This window comes from Marmota monax, unplaced genomic scaffold (assembly GCF_021218885.2).
Source record: "Marmota monax isolate L192 unplaced genomic scaffold, Marmota_monax_Labrador192_F-V1.1 WCK01_AAM20220418_F8-fsc00044, whole genome shotgun sequence".
In the NCBI taxonomy this organism is placed as follows: Eukaryota; Metazoa; Chordata; class Mammalia; order Rodentia; family Sciuridae; genus Marmota; species Marmota monax.
In genome coordinates, this window is record NW_026695198.1 from 12757429 (window position 1) to 12780912 (window position 23484).

General features: G+C 40.1%; 1 protein-coding gene across 1 annotated transcript in view; it reads right to left on the reverse strand.

Annotated features, from left to right (window-relative positions):
• Sulf1 (sulfatase 1) overlaps positions 1-23484 on the reverse strand; it is a 177586-nt gene that overhangs the window by 136878 nt on the left and 17224 nt on the right. Inside the window, 1 exon segment of the mRNA XM_058573980.1 lies at positions 1313-1415. The gene's annotated coding sequence lies outside the window, so the exon portion shown is untranslated.

Here is a 23484-nt window from a genome sequence, read left to right on the forward strand (position 1 = left end):
TGTGACGTCAAGGCCACTCCCTAGGTGCTGGACACTTCCAGCCATTCCTCTTCTTCATGTGTCTTTTGTTGAAGGAAGACAAACTGTTTAATTTCATAAGCATTAGAAGAGCTGGATAAAACAACCCACAAAGACAAACCTGAAATTCAGGCCAGACCTGAAGGTTTTGTCTTTTTGTGTGAGGTTCATGAACTTTTTGGTGATTAGAGGATGGTTCCAGGTCAACCTGGGCCAAGGTAAGACTTCCAAGGGAAATCAAGGAAAATGCAGTGATGTTGAGAGTAGCAATTTGAAACCAGAAGAACTCAATGGTTTCCATTGCATTAGTTTTGGGTGGGGTAGAGTTGACATTTGAGAAAAGATTCGTGGGAGGGTTAACTCATAAGGAGGCAAACTCCTCAGAATTTTTTGCAAATGCTGAGGTGGGTCTCCATAACTCTCCCCAGTTGCAACACTCTAGGCAAGAAACTGTGAAGACCAGCTATGAACATAGGACAAGTGACATCCATGCAGTTGTCACTCTTGAGACTGCAGATGACTAAGGGCAACTGGCCTGCCATTCCTTGTCTCTCTAATCCCTGAGATTCCTAAACAGCTTGTAATATTTTAATAAAGTCATAGGATTTTGTAGATTCCTAGTTTTCAGATGGTTCTCCTAACATTCCTGAGGACTGATGTCATGACATGGCTCTGACACATTTTAAAGTCTTTTTTAGTTCCTTCAGCCAAGAAGATTGAGAATGCTACAGTAAAGTGTAGAGTCAGACCCCCAATTTTGGCTAGTTTTTACTGTTCTCCATCCAGGAAATGATAAAGAGAATATGGTATACATACTCAAGGGGATTTTGTTCAGCCACAAAGAAAAATAAAATTATGTCATTTGCATATGAAATCATGTCATTTTCAGGAAAATGGATGGAACTTGAGAACATTATGTTAAGCGAAATGAGCCAAATTCAGAAGGTCAAGGGTCTTATGCTTTCTCTCTTATGTGAAAGCTAGACAGGAAAAAAAAAAGTAAGGTTGGGTGGGGAAATTTTATGAAAATCAAGAGTAGAGGAAAGGGACCAGGGGTTGAGAGGTGGTGGATGGAGCAGGGGAGGGCTGAAGAGAGATATTCACCAAATTATAGAGAGATATTCACCACGTGTGCATGTACAAACATATAACAACAAATCCCATCATTATGTACAACTAAAGTGCACCAATAAAAAATGTGGAAAGGGAAAAAACTCCCTCTTTAAATGACAGAGTGCTCAGGTGGCCTTTAGTTTATAATTAGTTAAGAGAGAAAAAAACTTGGTATGTGTACCTTTGAAGATTTTCTACAGTTATTCTGCCTTGAAGAATCTGCATATCATTTGCTGAATTCACTGTCCCCAAGCTGATGGTGGGTGACTGGGTGACCGTCACACCTGTATTGGAGAGGAACACAGTGCCATCAGTTGCATTTTGTTAGCAATTTTTCTCATCTCTCAGATGTTGCCCTTTCATAACCTCAAAGGAAGAAGATCATTAGGAATAATATTCTTCAAATTTTATCAGAACTGATTTTTTTTTTTTTTTGGTGGTGCTGGGGATTGAACCCAGGGTCTTGGGCATGGAAAGCAAGCATTCTACCAACTGAGCTATATCCGCATCCCTAGAACTGCTTTTTTTGATGACCACTTGTTAGATTGTTGGAAGTACCATGGGTGACTCAGTCCTTTTGCAGAAGTTTCCATTTTCACTTCCTCTTCATCAAGGGAAAAATTGTCCATTAGATTCATTTCATATTATTCTTTGGTTGGATTTCATAGATGCAATAAAGAAGAATTTCACTTAAAAAGTTTACAAAGTATTCCCAGTTTAAAGGTTGAGTGGCATCTAATTTCAGGTTATGAGATCTATTTTAAAGGAAATGTGCTGAATCATAAAATCTTTTAAACTTGCTTCAAGTTATTATTTGATGAGTAGCAAAGTAAGCATTTACAAATGATTAAATGTGTTCATACTCTGGATTTATGACAGCTGGAAAATGTGGCTAAAATAGATGTAGATTTTTTGAATAAGAGGAAAACCCATTTTCATGCATTAAGTAGTTCATGAAGTGATCTGACTGCTATGAATAACATTCTAATATCTACACATCCTATACGTGTATACAGGATATACAAGACAGGGAAAGAAGTATACAAGAATAGGAAAATGACAGACTCCATTTAACGATTCAAAACAATATCCTTTGCATTTAAAAAAGTATTTCTCTTGCCCATAAAAATATTAACATTTAATAAAGCTTTTCAGCTGGGGTGCAGTGATGCATACCTATAATCCCAACTACTCCTAGTTCCTTGGGAGGATGAGGCAAGAGGATTGCAAATTCGAGTCCAGCCTAGACAACTTAGTGAAATAAAAAAAAAAATAAAAAGAGCTGGCGTTATAGCTCAGTGGTAGAGTGTGCCTGGGTTCAAATCCTAGTATCACCAAAAAAAAAAAAAAAAACAAAAAGGCAGACAGAAAACAAACAAGCAAGCAAGTAAGCATACATTTCACTTGAAGCTTTCTTACCTTCCCCACCGGTGAACTCGATTCTATGCTGATATACACAGAGGGGAACCTCAGAGGTAATGGGTGCAGATTACTTCCCTCATCGACCTGGGATCTCTTGTTCTGAGCTGGCACTGGAGGTCTGGGTTAAATGTGGGCAATCCCAGATCCTTCTCTCTGTTCTGGAAACATGACTCCTACAGCGAACTTCCTGCAGCTGTGCCTCGCTGAGCAGACCTGTGGCTGCAGTGTTGGTTCTCCTCCCAGGCCACCCTTATCATGTCTCTTTTCCACTTGGACAGAGGCTGAGCTCATCCACCGCCAGCCAGTTTTATGCCACCCTCTGTGATCTGGCCCGCCCCAACACCCCAACCCATTATCTCTTTAGACCACTCCCCTGTGCTTCTCATCCTGGGAGCTGGTGAGTTCTAGAACTTTCACATCCTGTTTCCAAGTCTCTGAAATATCATAAATTATTATAAGTATCATGCATCTGCTTATTTTTAAAAATATGTTCTGGGAGAACAAATAAATGCTTATGTCTATAATTGCGCATGCACTTCAGGATTCCCTGAAGTAAAAACTGGAGGGCGGGGTGTACCTTAGTGGTAAAGCACACAAGCATGTGTGAGGCCCTGGGTCAATACCCAGCACACAAATAAAAAACAAACAAAACCATTTATATTTGAATGTGATGTCAAAAGATCTGGCTGTGGTCAGATGGGCCGGATCTTTTTTCTGAGACTGTTCTGATACCTCTGGGGGCAGGAGTTTCTGGAATTAGAAGCCTGAATTCCAGGCTATGTAATCAGGCTATGTAATCTTCAGTGAGTGAGTGAGTAAATTTCTCTATGCCTCAGTATCCTCCTCTGAAAAATGGGAATTAAAAATGTTATTTATTTCACACAGGGATGATGGGAAGATAATGAGAACATCTTTGCGAAAACTGCAGAGTTCCTGGCACAAAATAGGTTTTCGCTAAACATTGGTAAATGTTATTATTTGAGTTGATTTCTTCTTACGAACAATGATAAAGATACAACCTCTCTTGTGTATTTGCAGTTAGAAGTTGGGGATGTGGCTCAGTGGTACAGCGTCTGCCTAGCAGTTACCAGGCCCATTTGTTCCCCAACACCGTGTCTCCTCTCATGCAAAAAGACATTTTCATGGATTGAGATTAGACTTTTTTTTTTTTAATTTGATTAATGAAGAGTTTTATTTCTCATTTCTAAAATGAAAATGCATGGCTAAATAATGTAAAAATATAATTGTTACCAGCTACTCTCACTTGATACAAATGCCAAACACTTCTGGTTGTGTTGTATGAGTTTTCTTTATTCACCAGAATAGAGAAAAATGATAGGATGACTGAACCAGTGTGGTTCTCAGTAGAAGAATCTTGCTCTCAGCAAATGTATTGCCAGGTTCTTTCTTTACGTGTGAAAAGTTGTAACAGTTCATTATACACAGGTATAGCACTAAATATGCAATAAAATTTTTTATTAAAATATTTCTTTTTTCCCCCAATTTCACGAATGAATACCTGGTTAAAACAAATCTATTCTATAATTTTTTCCCTACAAAAAAATTATCATTGGTTTATGGTTTTGCTTGTATTTAACTTGTGATTTATTTTGGGTTTTCAATTAAATAGATATAACTGAATTAATGTGCCATTACAGTTGACCTTCCATATCCGTGGATTCTGTGTCTTCACATTTAGCTGATTTAGGATAAAGAGTATTTAGAAAACTGGGTACAGTGACACCGGCCTGTAATCTCAGCAATTTGGGAGCCTGGGGCAGGAAGATTGGAAGTTCAAGGTCAATCTGAGTCAATTTTGAGACCCTGCCTCAAAAATTTTAAAAGGGAGGTGGTGTATGTAGTAGAGCACCTCTGAGTTCAATCCCTGGTAGGGGGAAAAAGAATCATCTTTATGCAGCTAAATTTTATATTTGTGTCTTCATCTTGCACCTCTTCCCTGAACCCAGATCCTGCCCAGTAGTTAAAACAAAACAGCAAGTTGTCTTTACCTGTTAGAGTCTGTAAACAAGTCAAAATAACACCTGGCATTTTGCCAGGGGAATGTTAGAGTTCATAAACAAGTCTGGATGGTGCCTGGCAAAATGCCAGAGGGAGTGGTTTGAGAAGTAACAAAAGCGAGCCATTAAGTGTGGAGATTCCTTATTGGTTGACTGATGTATCTAGTTTATGCTAATTAGATAAGCTGTGTGGAATGTATAAATACTGCTCCTGTCCTGCAATAAAGGGCTCCCACTCCTGCTGTATCAATCTACACAAGTTGCTCATCACCCCCCAGTTATTTTGCTGCAGCCGGACTGCGGCATTTACCGAACAAGTAGAATTTTTTTTTCCTGTCATTAATCCCTAAACAACAGCATAAATTATTTACATAGAATTTACATTGTATTTGGTACGTGGAAGGTTGTGTGTAGTTTACATACAAGTACAACACTGTTTTACATAAGGAACTTGTAGATCTTGATATTCAAAGGAGAGGTTCTGAAACTAACTCCCAAGGAAACCAAAGGAGAACACTATAGTCATATAAATATAAAGAACTTATACCTAGGTGTTTGGGGGCACATATTTTGGTGACATTTCAGTAAATAATGTGAACCAGTACTGGGGCTCCAGGTCCCGTTACTCAGGTGAGAAACTTGGCTGGAGAGCACTTCACCTTGGTCCCACTCTAAGGGCTTCTCTCCATGCTTTCAAAAAAAAATTCTTGCTGTCCTTGACCTGGAAAAGTCTGCTTTTTCTCTCTTCCACATATTAAAATTCTAAGCGCTCCTCTGGGATCAGCTGAAATCCCATTTTCTGACAACTTCAATTTTCATTAATCTCTGTCACCAGAATTGCAGCAACTCTTAAATCTGTGCCACATAAGGCAGCACTTAGTTATGTAGTTTGCTATTGTCCACGAGTCCTATGATGCCTGTCTCTACAGTCAGGTTTTAAGACTGCTCAGAGTGGGCTGGAGCTGTATCTCAGTGGTAGATCACTTGCCTAGCATGTGGGTTACCCTGGGTCCCTTTCCCAGCACTGCCGGAAAAAAGAAGCTTTGCTGAAAGTGGGTTATGTCTTGGGCTTTGTCTCCAACTTCAATTCCAAAGTGGCCCTAGTAACTATAAAAAGTGACTGTGCATTGCTAGAAAGTATAGTCAGAAACCGAGTTTTTTTCAGGTTTTGGTTTAAAATTTTTCTAATCTGAGACCCTCAGTAGTTTCTCAAACAGGAATGAATTGTCAACCTACAGTCCTGAAATAGCCACACAAACTTGAATGGACCAGAAAACCAGTGGCCTAGCTGTGGCTTTCCTTGTCCTGAGTCAGACATCATATTTGTTTCTTTCCTTGTCCTGAGTCAGACATCATATTTCTGTAAGCAATGACTTGAGACAAGTCTCAGATTGTGTGTGTGTGTGCATGCACATGCGCGCGCGCATGTGCGCGCACACACGCACACACGCACACATAGAGACAGATGTCCATGCATTGGTTTTCCTATTCCTAACCTGAAAGGATAAGGTAAACCAGGTGTGGTGGCACACACCTATAATTCCAGCCACTCATGAGGCTGAGTTAGGAGATCAAGTTCAAGGTCAACTTGGGCAACTTAGAAAGACCCTGTCTCAAAATAAAATAAAAAGGTCTGGGTATGAAACTCAGTGGCAGAGAACTTGTCTAGCCTGAGGTTTAATCCCCAGTACCACACACACATTGGCAAGATTAGAAGATCTCCAAAATACCTTCTTGCTCCAAAATTCTATAAAGTGTTGGTATATATGCTTATTTATTTGAAATTAGCATCCACAAATAAGTGTGAGTATCAGAATTTCACCTGGGATAATGTCCAGAAGTCAAGCTCAATAATTCAACAGCGGTACTTGAAAAGTTTCAGATGGCTTCTCTGTCAAGTGTCTTATTACACTTAGCGCTTATGAATTCCTGCTATAAAGCAACTAGATGACAGAACTTAACTCTCTTGGCTTTCCCCGTTATTCAGAAACTGAGTTGCATTTCCTGGCTCTCAAACTTCGTAAACTCATCAGATTTTTGCTGCAGAGAAATGTCATTAAAATAGTCCTCAGCAGAAAACACTAGCACCATTCATCATGAAATGCTGTAACAGTAACTGGTATTTTTAAACTGTGAATTGCATGTATTTTTCTATCTTGTACACATACATATATTTGGACAGATGTGTAAGGTAAATGTTTATTTTTCTTATGCATTTTTCTTGTAATTGTCCAAGAGTGGCTTTAGTCGTCTTACTGCGGAGGTACATTCTGCCTCTGCTCTCTTCACCTTGGAAAGCAATAACAAGTTCCAGACTGCTTTCTTTCCTAAAGGTTGGGTGGAAGGTCCAAAGTTTTCTCATTAGAAAACTTGCACTGAGCTACACAAATCTTGCCATTGTGGATGGTGCATGCATGTGGGACTATTACTTCATGCACAATGACATGAAACCAGAAAACATGTGAGCAGGAAGCCAAACCCAAGAAAAAATTGGGGAGATTCCAGCTTTCTGTGGAGCATAGAAATGAGGCAAAATCCAGCAATACTTTGGCCTCAGGTGTCTGGGGGCTACACAGCTGTGACCTATCCACTCTTCAAACACTATGTAGGCAAACACAGTGGCTCAGGCAGCACCCAGTCTGGAGTAAATCATTATGTCAACAAACCCAAAAAAGATTGCAAAGGCTGTAGCAATTACTTAGAAAGCCAAGACTTTAAATGGCTTGAGTAACTTAAATGTGCAATTGCCAGCACCATATATGGAAACCCAGTATATTCCTCAGACTTTTAATTGTGCTAATGGGAATTCCCGAATATTGTCTTGCTCCTTTTTTAAATAATAAACTTTCCCATGATGTGAACTCTCTCTCAAGTATATATTTGGTGCTTATTTTGCATAGTTGAGATGTTAATAGTTCCTTTTTGGGAACTCTTCATTTTTTTTTTTAAATGGCAATAGCATTTTGGCAAAAATAGGAATATTTTTCATCATCTGAAAGTCAAAGTGGGGCTGAAGGTGTAGCTCAGCAGTAGCATGCTTGCCTAGCATCTGTGAGGCCATGGGTTCAATCCCTAGCATCACAAAAAAAGAAAATAAAAAAGGCAAAAGATAATTCTTATTAAGTGATAAAACTTTAATATTTAGAGGTGGAAATGGCTTCTTAACTCTGTTTTTTGAATGTGTTTTTGAATGTGTTGACACAGCTCACCTACCAGAAAGAAAACTATTCAATTTTGCAAGATGAGCCCTAAAGGCTAACTAACCCCTCTTTGTAATAAGTGTCATTTGCTTCAAAGAACTCAGGTGGGCAAAGAGTTCCGAAATCTAGGAAATCCGAGAGAGGCTTTGCCCTAGAAGATTAAATGTGAATCGTAGAAGCCATGAAAGAGTATAAGAAAACTAGGATTATCAAGTAATCAGAACTCAAAGATTAAAAAAAGCCACTATTTCCTGTCTGCTTTATTATTATTATTATTCATTCAAATGTTAAAAATTCTTCCAGTTGTCATCTCTAAAAAATTCACAAATACCACCCACTCCTTCTTTCTCCACACACTATTCCAGAGTGTGGGGGGAAAACCACTGGTCACACTGAAGAAGGGTAAGATGGCTATAGACCAGGGAAGAAACTACATACTTTGCTTTAGTCTCCAAGTGGGTCCCCTAGTTCAAGGGAAGAGAAAAAAATCCCTGCTAAGGAAAGGGATTTTTATATGAATAAATATAAGTTCTTTATGAACATGTGCTTTTTAAAGTACATATATAGAATACTACTGGCTCAAAGATTTTTTTTCCCCCTAGTCTCTGCTGATTTCTGAAGGATCAATGGAAATAAAAATTACTCTCTAATTTTGTCCTGGCAAGATTGCCTAGCCATGGCTTTCCTATTGAAAAGTTAATGGGAACACAACTTATCTGACAGCAGGAACTCAAGATTAAAGACAGCAAGCTAAGATTAAAGCCATAACCCAATGAGCCCAGATACTAGTCATTCTTGGAGCATTAGAACATAAGAAAGCAAACTCAGCCTTTATATTTCTCCTCAAAAATTCTGAGAGAAAATATCTGGCAATTTTATACTTTTTTTTAAAAGCTACTTTTTATTCTTACTCAATGTTCCTGTCTAGTCTCTTATCAATATCTTATTCTAATCTTACCACAGATAACTCTATTTTCTTCTATATACCTGTACTTCTTCTTATTATTATTATTTAAAAAAAAAACACAGTCTCTCTATTGCCCAGGCTAGCCTCAATTTCTTTATTTTATTTTTTATTTGTTCTTTTTAGTTATACATGGCCGTAGAATGTATTTTGACATATTATACCTACGTGGAGTATAACTTCCCATTCTTGTGGTTGTACATGATGTGGAGTTACACTAGTTGTGTATTCATATGTGAACACAGAAATGTCCAACACCTTTTCTTATTCTGTGGTATTCCCTTACAACTACTCAATGGCCCAAACCCCAAACTAATATTATAGAGGTTTCTTTTTTCTTCCATTCCAGCATCCAAATCCAAGTCAAGAATGTTCTATCTTCCAAATATGCCTGGAATTTAGGCCCTGCTATCCACCTACACCGCTCAGGCCCTCAACATTTCTCATTTGTACACAACAATAGTCTTTAAACTGTTCTCCTAATTTACAGTATTGCTGCTTTCAGGCCTTTGCCTAGCCCAAGCTTGATATGGCCTCCTGGATAGTCTATATAAAATCTTTTAAGGCTGGGAGTATTGCCCAGTAGTAAAGCATTTGCCCAGCACACACAAGGTCCTGGGTTCAGTGTTGGGAATGGCTAACCTAACACTCAAACCTGGACTGTATCAAAGTTTATGTTCTTTCTAACAAAACCTTTTTTGGGGTGGGGTGGGGTGGGGTGGGTAATAGTGGTACCAGGGATTGAACTCAGAGGCACTCAGTCAATGAGCCACATCTCCAGCCCTATTTTATTTAGAGAGAGAGTCTCACTGAGTTGCTTTATGTCTCATCAGTGCTGAGGCTGGCTTTGAACTCTTGATCCTCCTGCCTCGGTCTTCGGAGCCACTGGGATTACAGGCTCTAACAAAATCTTTCTAAAACATAAATCTCATCTACTCTCTGCCTTCCCAGCTCCATACAGAGTCCCCGAGTGTCTTCACATGGATTTAAGAGTGATCCTGAATGTACCATAAGGAGCCTGAGCTACAGTGTTTCCAAAATTCAGAAGAGTTTCACCACCAAGAAACAAAATAGTCCAAACAAATGAAAGGAAAGATTCCACTGAGTGAAACAATGTCTTAGTGATGTAGAAGATTGACATTTGGGCCCAAACTTCTTATCTGGATGTGAAACTATAAAACAAACTATTGTGGGATCAGAGGCTGGTCCTTGGATGAGTTTGTTTCACTAGAGTCAATAGATACAAACAGCTCAGATAAAATACCAGCACAGCTGATGGCTGAGCTCCTCTTAATCTCCCAGCCTTCTAGACTCATGTACCATCCGAACCAGGCTTGTTCCTGTCTCCTATTGTCACTGTACAGCCTCTTCTAGAATGTCCTCCCTCACCTCCTGCTTACCCATTAAAACTCAGACAATCAATAATACCTTTGTGAAAGGGTCCTTTGGCTGTGTCAGGCACAGATAAATACTCTAGACCCAGTGTTGCCTCTCAATCTTCAGGAACTACTCATTTCACAGGTATTATACTGCTATGAAAATGATCTGTTGTTCTGGTCTGTCTCTTCAAACTGTGAACTCTCCCACAGGAAGACATTAACCGTATTCACCTTTGTATCATTAGTGCTAAGCACAGCATGCAATCCAGAGTAGATGCTCAAAAAATGAATGAATTGAATAAAAGACTTAAAAAGTTATGAGTAAATGGAAAGGCACTGAAATGGACTGCTATTTCACACTCTGTGATAGATATTTCACATATATTATATCCTATTAGTCTTCCCAATAGTCGTCTCCTTGGGGTAAGCAGCATTCCTCTTATTTCAAAAATGTGAAGCCTGAGGTTGAAAATCTTAAAGATCTTGCTGCTGGTCTTATAACCAGGTAATGGCCAAATTAAACCTCAAATCTGGATCTTGTCAAAGTTTGTGTTCTTTCTACTGTGATTGACTACGCTTTGAGGCCAAGGTTTTGATCCTGTGATCTTTGTCATCAAATCAGCTACAGACTTTAGTGTTGACAGATTACTTTTAAATTTAGAGGTTAAAGCAACTACGATCCAGTCTCATTTTTTTTCTTAAATTTTTAGTTGTAGATGGACACAATACCTTTATTTTATTTACTTATTTTAATGTGATGCTGAGGATCGAACCCAGTGCCTCACACATTCTAGGCAAGTGATCTACCACTGAGCCACAACCCTAGCCCTCCAGTCTCATTTTTAACTTAATAATTATGTATTAGAATTTCTCAGTAGCTTCAGATAATTTGAAGTAGAAGTGTTATTTAAAGAGAATCTTAAAAACAGGCATAATTTTATAATGTTTCCCATGGTTTTAAGTAAATAATGAAAAATAGCACTATTGCAATCTGAAATTTTATATGAAACTTCTCCATTTGGTCTACTTTGGTTATTATATTATCATGTAAAACACTGAGCACTAGATGGATACAACAGATGTAAGAATTTAAGGTAATGTACATATACACACACTAGTATATACACATTATGTATGGGTTTCTCATCTGTTTATCTAAAGATAAGGACAAGCTCAGTGGAGTAATCACAGCACTTAAGACATTAGAGTGATAGGACTTCCTTTTATATGTTATTACCAAATTATACTTCCTGTTTTTACATATATATTTCATAGTAGAGCAAATTATGACCATAGTTTTACAAATGCAAATTATACAATTACTACAAGTAGAACTTGACTTTTTTTTTTCATCCTTTCTACATGTAAGTAGTATCTTTCTTAGTGTTCTTCTAAAGTTTTAAATCCACCTTTGTTGGAAGGCAAATTCTCAAAGCCACAAGCAACACCCCTGAGAAGAACTCTATGTGAATGTAGCATTCTTTACATAAACATAGTGTAATAAAGGGACTTTGGGTTTTGCCAGTGCTTAAGAAGTTAGTGTTCCTTTATTATTAAACCCTTCAGCCATGCAGTGAAAAATTTAATAAAGTGAACATGTCCACTATAGTTACAGTGTTTTGTACAGTTTACACAAGCCAGTGCAAGTTTCATGCCTACACTGAAAGATGGGATTTATTTCATAGTGTGAAAAGAAACTTTCAACAGTTGTTTTTAGCAGAAATTGTTAGTACTCAAGGCAGAGAGAGACTGAAGATCAAAATTGTTGCATCATTTCTCAAAGCCTAACAGGCCAGGTAAATAACCTGGTCTCCTTTAGAGGAGGTGTGCGTGTGTGTGTGTGTGTGTGTGTGTGTGTACAGCCAGACATGATCAGAATGCCCTGAAAGTGGCCAATTTAATACCCTCGCCTGAGTGTTCTTTTCTTAAATGAATTATCGACAGAAACCTCTTTCCCTCCTATCATCCTTAGGAGGGACCAACTTGGGTGGAGGACTTTGGCCAGAAACACATTTTCCATCATCTAAATAACATGAAACGCACAAGGGCAGGAAGGAAAGTTTGTCGTCTTCTTTTTAAAGCAAAAGTAGAGCATCATACTTACAAAAGCCGCCTTCAGAATCTTCTCTTGAGAAAAAGCTCTGGGAACAGGGAGGAGGCAGAGGAGCAGAGATAAGGTGGCAGCAGGACTTCCTTCCTCATCGTGTAGGGGCGAGTCATTGTTACTTATCGGTCCTGACCTCCGATGAGCTCTGGGAGCCAAGAAGGCCTGGCCTCTGATCCTCACTGCCCACCCTCCTGGCCTCTGTGCCTCGGGTTTCCTATTTGCAGATAAAGCTGCCCGGCCTGACACCGGCCCCAAGATTCATTAGGGACTGTCTGCGAAGTGCTTGCAAGATGCTGAGGGTTATATAAGCCCGCGTATTATTATCATCACACACCCCCATAGAACCAACGCTGCCAGACAAACAAAAGGCAGTTCCAAGAAGAGGAGGAGCAGAGGCAGAAGTTACACTGGGGGTGAATTTCGGGACACTGCTGAACTGACTGGGGGAAAAAAAAAGGGCAACTCAATATGTGTATGCAAAACCTCGGCAAACAAACAGTGCGCTGCAGCTGGCCGGCCGGCGGGCGAGGGAGGAGGGGGCGGGAGGGAGTCCAGGTTTCCAGGCGTGCGGTTCCGGCTCCCCGGGGCGCCCTGCACAGTAGCTGCCGGTGGCAGGATGGAGTGCACGAGGAAGACGCGGTGTTGGGGAGCCAGGCGTTCCAGATACCAAGTGCTTAGGAAACACTGATCTTTTCCTAGACTCGGGCCAGGTGCTCCTACCTCTCTTTATTCCGGGTCTCTTGTTTTCCTAATGATGGTTTGCAAGGAGATCCCAGTGCCCTGCGGACTCCTCTGTTTTAATCCTCTCCAGGTCTCTTGCTCGCTTCTCTGTGGGAGCAATAACCCGGACCCCGAGGGCTTTTTGTTTTTTTGCACCAGACTGGGTCTTCTGAAGAAGTTGTGATTTACTCCGAGCACCAAGCTTCCCTGCCACCAAACCCCGCCCCCTCCCAACTTGCTACTCATATTTTCTTAAGATTTATTATTATCCTGCCCTGCCCCTGGCACTGCTCCCCAGCATGTAAAAGAAGTTCCTCATCCTGGCATTTAAAAGCCCACAATTTTTGTCTCCACACTAATTTCCCACTTCCCATCCCGCCCTCCAGCGTCACCTATCCCCAGCACATTAGAATATGAATCATTTTCTAAAGATGACCTTTGGGTTCCTCCATTTCCTAGCCTTACTCACATCCACCCTCCCCAGCAGGGAATGGCCTCCCTGCTATTCTCTCCCAGGCTCAGTTCAAATCCCTGCCCCTCACCCCCCCACCCCCACCCCGCGAGCAAAAGAGTTCCCAGACTTCCACTCTTCTCGCTGTTCACACTGCGTTTTCTGTTGTTCCTCATGGGTTGTCTGTCTTCATAGGTTGGGACCTGTGCTTATTCTCTCTGGGTGGCCTGGGTCAGGGGGCTGGGGAAAGCCAGGGCTTAGCCAGTGCTTACTGAATTAACTGACAGGTGATCCAGTCTTACCTGGGCCATCACCTTGTGAGCTTAGGTGACGACCATCACATGGATAGTAAAGTACGTATGGTGGTCGGTGGTGTGCAGTAGGTTCATGAGGCTTTGTGGTACCCCCTACTTTTGGGAAATGTTTGAAACTTTTCAGTAGTTAACAAATAGCTCAATGGTACAGTGGTAAAGCACTTGCTTAGAATAAGGCTCCGGTTTTAGTCCCCAGCGGGGGAGAGTGAGAGTGAGAGAGAGAGAGAGATGCAAAGCAAGCTTTTATAAAATGTGGAGGGGAATATCTAAACTTAAGTGGGCTTCCTTTAGGACAGTTTAACTGCTGGCATCCAGGGAGGCTCTCCAACTGCATAGTAGAAGACCTTTATAATATAAAGTGGAACTCAGTTTGCACAAGGCCAGGTGAGATTTTCAGAAATCACATACTCTGGGATGCATTTATGGGGAGACTCCTCCACTTTCGAAAGAATGTGGGCCATCACCACAGCCACTCCACAAATGAGCAACAGCTCTCTGGCGAATTGTTTTATGATATACGGTGAAATATGGAACAGGATCTGTCAGGTACTGAATTTCTTGTGGCTTTGTAAAAAGTGTTCTTGATGACATTTTCTCTGTTTTTCTTTGGTAAAAGCAACATGCTTTAAATTCCATCTGTGTGGGTTGGATAGGCCCTGGTGTCATTTAAGAGACTTGGGGTGTGTCTACACAGCACACGCTTTCCCATGCATACAGAATGTTCAGTGAATTAGAAGAATTTTCCCACCTCCACTAATTCGGAACAATCAAAACCAGTTCAGGTTCTAAAGAATTTCCGTCTTGAGTTCTTGGGGGTTTGACTCAAGAATGACAGGGATATCACTGCAATTTAGAAGTTCAAGTAGGCTCTTCCCTCATTTTATTCTGCTCAGATCAGGGTCATAACCTTTATTAGAGCTACCATTTATCTCTACTAGGTTTCTGACACTAGGCTAGGTGTTTTTCATGCAATCATTTTTTTTTTTTTGTGTGTGTGTGTGTGTGTGTGTGTGTGTCTAGGGATCAAATCAGGGCTTGGTGTCTGCTAGGCAAGCACTCTACTACTGAGCCACACCCTATATGCATTCTTTACCCAGCAATATTCTAAAATAGAACTAGTTTTATCTTTACAGATGGGGAAATCAAGTATGATTGTGTTAGTCAGCTTTCCATTTCTGTTACATAATACCTGAGATAAACAACTTATAAGAAGGAAAGTTTTATGATGGTTCACAGTTTGAGGTTTCAGTCCATGGTGGGTGGACTTCATTGCTTTTGGGCATTGGTGAGGCAGAACATCATAGCAGGGAGTGTGTGGTGGAGCAAAGCTTCTTACTTCATGGTGGCCAAGAAACAGAGAGACAGGAAAGGAGCTGGGGTCCCAATGTTCCTTTCAAGATACCTCCCCACCATGACCTAACTTTCCTCCATCAGGCGCCAACCCCTGAAGGTTGGATTGCCTCCAAATAGTACTACAGGCTGGGAATCAAGCCTTTAGCAAATGGGCCTTTAGAGGACATTTAAGATCCAAGCTGTGCTGGACATGGGGCAGGCACCTGTAATACCAGTTACTCAGGAAGCTGAGGCAGGAGAATTGCAAGTTTGAGGCCACCCTTGATAACTTAGCTAGACCCTACCTCAAGATTTAAAATAATAATAATAATAATAATAATAAAAAAATAAAACAATAATACCAAAAAAAAAAAAAAGACTACAGATGTAGCTCAGTGGTAAAGCACTTGTCTGCCATGCATGAAGCCCTGGATTCAATCCCAACTACATACACACACACACACACACACACACTCCAAACTATAACACTATAACTTTAGATGTCTATCTTCTACTTTAAACTACTGCCTACCCATTGTCTCCTGTTATCTCCCTACTTGTTAAATTGCAGGGAATGTAAGAGAGGCTAGAATTTAGAGAGTGACAGAACCATAATTTGAATGTATATCTATTCCAATCCATAGTCTATGGTTTTCCCATTCTCCTGAAAGCTGGAATCCTAGATATCATCTCATCTTCTGGTTATCAAACGGAGTTCCAAGGATACTAGATGTTCAAGGAGGTAGAAGAAAACTTGGCTCTGTGTGGGTAGGGAGGAACTGTGAGAGGAAGGCCAGATCAGTTAACTTGGGATCCACTTCAAACAAGAAAACATTATTTCCATCTGTTTTACAGAGTGACTTCAGATTTTGTTTGAAACAAGCTTTTTGCTGCTACAAAAGCATTTAACTCAGGCTGGGCATAGTGACACAAAACTATAGTAATTCCCACTCAGGAGGCTGAGGCAGGAGGATCTATGAGCTCAGGAATTCGAGGCCAGTCTGGGCAACATAGTTATTTAAATAGTTAAGCTTGTGTCCAGAGACATTAAATGCCTCTCCCAAGATTTTATAGAGTGCACTTACTAGAAAAACTGCTTAAACCCTAGTATTTGTCAATCCAGTCCAAAGTGACCCTTCACAGGAGACACAATAAGTGTGGGGAAGATTATTCTTTGCAAACAGGAATGGCTGAGGGAATGTGAATATCCCAGAAGCACATACAGATTATATGGGCAACTGGGCTTGTAAGGCCTAAAATTCATGCACTGCCTTGACATCTCTGGGTATTACTTGTCCCCAGAGGTCTACTGTGAGTTCCTCTGCTTTCACCTGATAAGGAGCCCCCCCAATAGAAAAGACACCTAGCTCATTCCTTATCAGCTCACTCTCCTATCCCACCACACTCTGCCCAGTCCTCAACCCAACTTCTCTGTTGGCCCATGCAATTCTTCAAACAAGCCAATCCCATCCTCCCCTGGGAACCAGGAGTTACCTCATCTTGTTCTCACTATGTAGCATGACTCCCACAATCGCTGTTCCCTGTTCCAGAGTATAGTCACTGTGTGGCCCTGAATCCTCCTCCTCTGGGTTACAATAAGTACATGTGACTAATAAACTGCTATCGATCTTATCTGTCCAGCTTTGAGTTCCACGTGTTTCTCCATCTCCAGAGCCCTCGGGTGGGACTCCCTCCTCCACCACTGGGTGAAGAGGAGTCAAACAAAACAATGACCAGACATTAATACTAATACTAAATGGAATTTTTACAGAGAGCTAGCGCCAAATAGCCCATCCTTTGGAGTTATGCTAAGTGTCAGGCTATTTGCAAATAGAAATGAATTTTCACTGAAATTATGTCAGTCAGAACTGACCTTTATTAATTTCAAGACCCCTGAGCTTTGCCATCTGCTCTTTTTAATTTTTGAGATTCTCACCTAGAGATTTTGGGGAGCAATAGCGCTCTTCTCTTTCCAGAGGAGGCTTAACTACAGTCCTGCCTAAAGGCAAAGGAATAAAACGATGACCTTCCATTCCTATGATTTAAATCTCTGCTAACTGCATTCTTTCAGGAAATTGTAGCAGAAAGAATTTTTCTCATTTCTACAGACATTATAATAAACAGATCTTTTATTTCCATCTGAAACATCCTAATATTAATATATTTCCAAATTCTCAGTCTGAGATAACAGAGATTTAGAGGTAATTTCTTTTCCTGTTCATGAGATTTACAATAGGAAGGTCATGTTTGTACTAGACTTTGGTTTGAAATTAATCTTCTTTTCTCCTTTGGCATTTCTATAGAATCCAGGCACTTCATTATTTAGTCATTTCCAAATATGAAATACTTGTCATTCTTGAACAACGATCTAATCTTCCCTTTATGGGTGGAGAAACTGCGTTGTGGAACTTGTAAATCTTTGCCAGGGCATAGATCACTCAAGGTTGGGACTAGCCATTGAAATGCTTTTCTCTACACATTCTTAGACTACAAAGCACAAATGTAGATTGTTCCTTAAGCAGTATATGGGAGATCCTCCAAACATTGGGAAGTGTTAAAAGTTCATTTGCATTCCGCCTTATGAGACAAAGCTTATGGAATGAATAAACACCTTCAAACACCGCAACCACCTTCAACACCAGCACCCTGCTATTGTTACTTTCCCTCTCTTCTGGATTGTGCTTCCTACAAGTCAAAATATATTCTCGGTTCAGTTGAACAAGGGTTCATTTAAGCCACATCTGTTGCTCATCAAGCCTCTATTTTAGGACTAGGGAATTCTTTTTCAGAGATAGTCTGTCTGGAAGATCTTATGGCAACAAATAGTCCTCATTAAATTTCACAACATTTTTCCAACATACATACAGTACTTGCTTTTATGTGATTCTAGAATCCAGGCATAACCCTGCCCGCCCACCCCCCCCCCCACTTCAAAGGATTCCTCACTTGACTAATTCTAAAGAGTAAATTGATTTTCTCATCATTTATTGTGTTTGACAATAGAAAGGCTGATGCAGCAACATTGCTAAAATGACAGCTCCTTTCCATCCAAGGGGAAGGAATGTGTGTTAATATTCTTAATGACTGGCATCTTTATGAGAAATGTGAAATCATTTATGCTTAGCAATAACCTGCCTAGGATTAAAAAGTATTTGATGCTTAGTACCGAAGTAATCTGTCAGGAAAAATTATTTAGACTGATGCAAATTAACTAAATAAAATTCACTTACTGTGGCTTCCTAATGATGGCAATGTAGATTCAAGTTTGTTAAAAGTCAGTGTGAACTAAAGAAGGATCTGGAAAGGATCGCTGAAGAACTGATCTGACATACTACCAGAGGAAGAGACAACACATTTATTTGATAAATTCCTTTCGCATTTACTAAGAATTTCCGGAATGGATTTAAGTAAATCAAGGGAACACATAATGTGCGGGTGCAGGTCTTGCTTATTCAGAACAAGAGCAGTAATACCTTACAAAACCATTGTGAGTTTGTTTATTGTGATGCTCTTGATTCTAAATGACTAGCTGTGTTTTCCATGAGGGCTTCTTCCAGTCCTCTCAGGGCTGGCTTGGGCCTGAGCGCAAGGGACAAGCCTAGAAGAGGTGAGTCCTTGAACCAGCACTTAACAAGCAATGTATAGACTGTTCTGTGTGTTCTGCAGGAGAGAGAGCCGTTCTTCTCTTCATAAGCTTGCTGTTGCACACAAGTTAACAAGTTTTTATTGGACTCTTAGTCTTCTCTTCCTCGCCAGATTCACAGTGAAACTTCTTTTAGCTCTTCACCCCCCCCCCCAAAAAAAAATCTAGTAAACTATGGGAAGAAGCACTTTGCCAGAGTGGGAAATTTCATTAGTCTGGGGGAGCGGGGGTGAAGGTGTAAATTGCAGGAAAATGCAAACCACCTCCATGTAATTGATGACTGAATTGTACTATTAAGTCTTCATATGGAACTTTCATTTGAGGGACTGCATGAGTTTTTGGAGGCAAATTGACTTGGGTACAAATCCCAACTTTAAAGGTGTCCGAGTTATTTTTAGTCTAGTTCCTATACTTAAAACTGAAAAGATTAGCACAGGAGTAACAAAGGCTGAAAATGAATGGCAGTGTCTTGCCTGTGGTAGTCATTCAGTATCACTCATTTTTTCCCTTTTCTGAGAACTTTTAGGGTATGAGTTCAGTATTATTTGCTCCAATGAACAAAAAACATATTCCCTTCCAAGGGAGCACTAGCTGAGGGGGAGTCCTAACAGTTGTTTAAATACAAAATTACAAAGGCATGGGCTGGGTGTATAAGTAAGTGGCAGAGCACCTGCTTAACATGTGAAAGACCCTGTGATCCATCCCCAGAACTGCAGAAAGAAATTTTTACACACACACACACATACACACACAAAAATAATAATAATAATAATAAGGATTTCTTAAAAAAGATGGTGATTGGTCATCAATAATAACCTGAATGTTATTGTTGCACCTTTAGACTTGGGGACAAGCTATCATTCACAAGACCAGGTAAGCTTAAAGTGTAGGAATTATAAGTCTTCAGATCAAACCCAGGGCCCTGTGTATTTCTAGGCAAGAGTTCTAACCACTGAGCTATATCCCTAGCCCTCTTCAGAATTTTATTTATTTATTTATGCTAGAAAATAGTGCATTAGTAAGAGAGCGAAAGAAAAAACAATGAACATCATTCAAGAAATTGAGCATGTGGTGAATGGACTTTGTGCAAGCAATTTCAAGGCACAGATTGCAAATGCAAAGCCAGGCATGCCAAAGAGCAGAAATGGGGAAAAGCCAAGGAGCTCAGACTAGGCAGAGAGGATGGAGAAGAACAGTGGTGTCCAAGCCAGGACCCCGAACACGAACAACTGCAGAGGTTGCAGTCTCAGAGATGCTGATAAAGATGTGCTGAGACCTAGAGAGAACAAACTAAGCCTCAATCTGCACAATCTGCAAGGAACCCATGTTTTGGGGTGAAAGGAGCATCTAGTGAAAAGCAGCTGAGTCTAAGGCCAGAGCCTGAGGCAGACATGATGGACAGAAAAGGGAATGATAAGGGGCAGCACTTGAAAGGAGTCACTTCAAGACTTCAACTATGCCAAGTTGAGTAATCTGAGCCCTGAGGTGTGACTGACTCCAGTGAATGCAATTTTCACCCTGCAATTCCCTCACATTGCTGTGAAGTTAGGCGGACTGTGCTCCTAAGGTGTCCCTGTGCTACACATGTGGAGCAGGACAAAGCTGGTATTACCCAAGGAGGAAGAGAGCTGGGTAAATGTGGTCCTCTGCTGGACTTTTACCCAGTTAGTATCGACACAGCCTGGCTCACCCCTCTGTGCTCATCTTGGAGAACATCTGGTTCCTAGATGACCCTCTTCATTGAAAACCAGCCAGATCTAAAGAGGCCCAAGCTCCATTTTCTTGCTATTTGCACACCAAATGACACCCACCAGCACAATGACAGCTTACAATCACCATCGTCGCCACCAGGAAGGGTAAGGAAAGAAAGCAGGCAGTGCCTAGATTCCTAGAGAATTCCACCCCTTCCCTAAAACCTGATGATTTTTTCCCCTCCATTCTTTGCTGCCCTGTATCTGTGGCTCCACATCCCACCCCCTCACTCCCAGTAGATTAAGAAGTTGATTTGTGACCTAGACTCCCTCTGTTCCATTCTTCAGGCATTGAAACTTGTGCTGTTGATGTTCAAATTGGGTTTCCTTAATGGGCTTCAAGAACCCCAAGAGGGAAAATTGTACCTTGAGGGTCTCCGCCTTTTGAGAGGGGCCAGCCTTGCATTGGTAACATAAGCATTCCTGTTTGAGGGAAAATATATCCAAATGAGCATGATGGGAAACTTTGGAGTGGGAAGAAGCCACAAAGAACTGATGAATGAGGAAGAAGAGAGTTGGGAAGATGTATCCCACTACTCCCTCAAGAGCACGCCTTCCCTCTGGCCCATCCCTTCCTGCAGCTGGGACCCTGGGAAACTACCTGTCACCAGGGAGGTGGTTCTGCCCTGCCTAGGAACCACGTCTTGGCCAGAGCCTTCCCTTCTTTTTAGCCTAATTCATTATAGCAAAGGGAAAAATTATAAAATCCAACCAGCAGTGAGCCTGGACATCACTTTTTTTTTTTTTTTTGAATCAAATGGACAAGCAATTGTAGTCTAAAAGGAGTTATCTGGGCAGTCCAAGGCCACATCTGTCAAATTATTGACACAGTACTTCAACTTTCTAAGGGCTGACTTTTAAAATCATTTAAGAAGTGGAATTTGTTTGTTTCTTTCTCTTTCCTGGCTTTGAAACTGAGCTTTACTATAAAGCAGAGGTGTAGCGAATTGAGCCAATTTAACTTTTAGGTCTTGTGTTTAAGTATTCAGATCATCATGTCTTAAAACCTTTTAGATAGAGAACTTGAAACATCATTCATTCACTTAACAAACATTTATTGAACTCTTAGTGTGTGCCAGGGGTGCTATTGATGCAGATAAGATGGGGTAGCCTGCTTTTTCATACACATATTTTTCTTACAAATGATATTCCTAGTAAGAATTCTCTCAACAGTAGCCGTAAAAAAAATAACTAAATATAATGAAAATAAATTGGTTAAAGTATCAATTGAACTTAAAAGGGAAAAAAAAGGCGGGGGAGGGTTGGGAGTACAGCTTAGTGGTACCCTGTATGTCCATTAAGCGCAAAGTATTGGGTTCAATTCCCATCAACAACAACAAAACCAGAATAAAACAAAACAAACAAATAAAAATTCCTTCAAAATCAGGGGATATAGAATGAAGACTATGGTTAATGGCAGGGGCCAGGAGTCAGATTACCTGGGTCCACATTCTGCATTGATCCCAAAAGTGTGTAACTTTGACCCAGTTAGTCAAGCTCCCAGAGCCTATTTTCCTTATTGGTAACCATGAGGATTCTATGTTATAGAGATATTGAAAACATTAGATAATGTATGTGGAGCACATGGTTAAGTAGATACACAAGGTTAAGTAGATATTTAATAAACCTTAGCTGTTATTTTAGAAGACATTTGTTAGTAAAACATAGGCATCTTTCTGACATTTTGTTTTCTTCTTTGAGAGAATGGTATTTTTCTATTGCCAAACATAACATAGCTCTAAAGTTTTAGATATGGTCATTAGGAATAGAAAAAGGCATTGGAATGTTAAGAGAATATATTGGAGCAGGGGGGTGGTGTGGTAGGGTGGGTTGGGCTGAAAGTGGAATAGGACCTGTACTTGTAACCCCCCAGCTACTCAAGAGGCTGAGGAAGGAGGGTTGCAAGTTTGAGGCTAGCCTAGGCAACTTAGCAAATCTTATCTCAAAATAAATAAAAAGGGCTTGGGGTGCAGCTCAGTGGTAGAGTGCCCCAAAGTTCAATCCCCAGTACCAAAAAACAAACAAACAAAACAAACATATAAACAAAAAACACAAACTGGTTTGTATTTGAAAGAGTACCGGTTCTGGGATTTAGGACATGGGTATCTGTCTAAACTGTGCCATTTCATAGGTATGAACATTAATGGTAGAAGTAAAGTGATAATAAAACTGATAAGTAAAGTGAGCCCATGAAAATGCATAAATAAATAAATAAATAAATAACTTAAAAAAGAAATAATGATTATGTGATTTCCCTTGGCTAAGGTACTGATTATAACCAATTGGCAAACAGTGTGATTGTGGGTTGTAAATACTTAAGTGCAAATTACTTTATAGTTAATAGAAATAGATTACAGGTTTACAGTTAGTTTGGAGACACAAAAGACCTGGATCCTAGTTCTTCACTTCACCTCTACTCAGTTTTTTTTTTTGTGCATGAAAATTATTCAATTCCCTTGTGTCTGTGTTTCTTAAAACAACAACAACAAAAAAACCTTGTATTTGAAAATAGCTTCAAACTTATGGAAAAGTTGCAAGAATAGAAGAAAGAACATTTGCATATCAGTTATTCAGATTCATCTATAGTTAACAATCTGCCCCAATTGCTTGTTTTATGTTTTTTAATTGGTGCATTATAATTATACATAATAGTGGGATTCATTATGCCATATTCTTGCATGCACATAATTTGATCAATCTCATTCCTCAGTACCTCCCCTTATTGTCCCCTTCTCCCTCCCCACCCCTTACTCTAGTCTACTGTTCTTCTTTTATTATTATTATTTTTTTAAATTAGTGCATTATGATTATATGTAAAAGTGGGATCCATTGTGGTTATAGTTGTACATGAACAGAGTGTTGTTTGGTTGATTTCATTCCCAGTGCTTTCCCAAGCTTAATCAGTTTCTTTCTCATGTGCCACATAGGATGGGGTCGTATCTCGATAAGTCCATTGTAAACTGAAAATATCACAAATTGAAAATGCATTCGATACATCTAACCTATTGAACATCATAGCTTAATAATCTATCTTAAATATGCTCAGAACACT